We start from the raw sequence: 1,337 nt of genomic DNA, 5'->3' as shown, positions 1-1,337 counted from the left end.
AAGTGGCTATTTGGGTTTTTTTCCCCCTCTGTTTACAAGTCCAAGCCGGGCAAAAATCTCAATTCTGAGAATAATAATTTTTTTTAAAGGACTCAATCTCTTTCAGCACAAAAAAAGTAGATTTACGAAAAAATCCTGCCAAATAGAAATGGTAGAAATAAATGCAAAGTGGGCACCATGTTTCTTAAAAAAACCAAAACACCAAAACAAACCTCAAGTCCTGCATGCGGTGCCAATCCTAAAGCTCCAACAGCATCTAGACTCACAGACCCCATCAGATCCATCATGCTCACATCATGACAGGACTGTCCCAGAATTAAAATTAAAGGCATAATAATATAACAATAAATAAAATAATATATATTATATATTCATGCATTATATATATAATATAGAAGTATAAAAATAATAAGCATATACATAAATATAATAAATGCATAATTAGTCCTCAACACAGGACTGATAAGATCCCAAATTACAGGCAGCCAGGTATATTTCCAGTGACAGACAGGACTTTGTGAGACTCCTACCTATGTCTTCTCAAAGTTCGGTTAAATTCAGCATGCTTTTGTAAATGTTGGAGATGGAGACTCCGAATTTTCTGTTTTGTCATAAAATTCTCTGCTAACACTATAATGCAAAAGCGTACTTGGAACAGACACGCATAATCACAGGCTTTGCACAAGAACCTCCTAGGCTTTTGTTTTTGATCTTGATCCAAACAAAAAAGTTCAGAATACAGAATCCCTCAAGCACTGTCTGCTGCTAAATAAGATGACCATCACACTAAGAACCTACACAATTTGAGAAGAGTTTTGCACCCATTAACCCATACTGAATTAACAGTTTTGCTCACGTACCCGAATATGTAAGTCTAATATTCATCTCTGGTTACAGAGTTGTCAAAGTGGATTTTCAATTAGCGATTTTCAGTGCAGGGCTTTCTTAAGGCATTCTGATTGATGTCGGACCCAAGAGACCTGTCCCCACGGCTCACTGACACCCTGCAGTCCTCTCCTCCCTGAGCTCCTCCTCCAGCCACTGGGGCAACAGCACCCTTCTTAAACTAGCCTTATTTTCTATATATAAGATCTCTCTCTTGATGCGATGTCTATGGGAGATTCCCTTCTTGACCCAGTTCAGCTATTTTAGAGGATACAGCTTTTGAAATAAAATTCAATCATGGAAAGAGGCAGTAACAGCTTTAACAATTGCTGCAATTTATCCAAACGTAAATGATACCAGTGTGGTCAAACTATTCCAGCAAGCAACAGCTAGAAAACATTCAGGTTGACAACTTCCCCACATATGCATGTCAGAGCTGGCTCATTACATTT

This window comes from Aptenodytes forsteri, unplaced genomic scaffold, assembly GCF_000699145.1.
Source record: "Aptenodytes forsteri isolate BGI_AS27 unplaced genomic scaffold, ASM69914v1 Scaffold104, whole genome shotgun sequence".
Lineage (NCBI taxonomy): Eukaryota > Metazoa > Chordata > Aves > Sphenisciformes > Spheniscidae > Aptenodytes > Aptenodytes forsteri.
The sequence above is the reverse complement of the archived record's forward strand: the minus strand, read 5'-3'. Positions refer to the sequence as shown.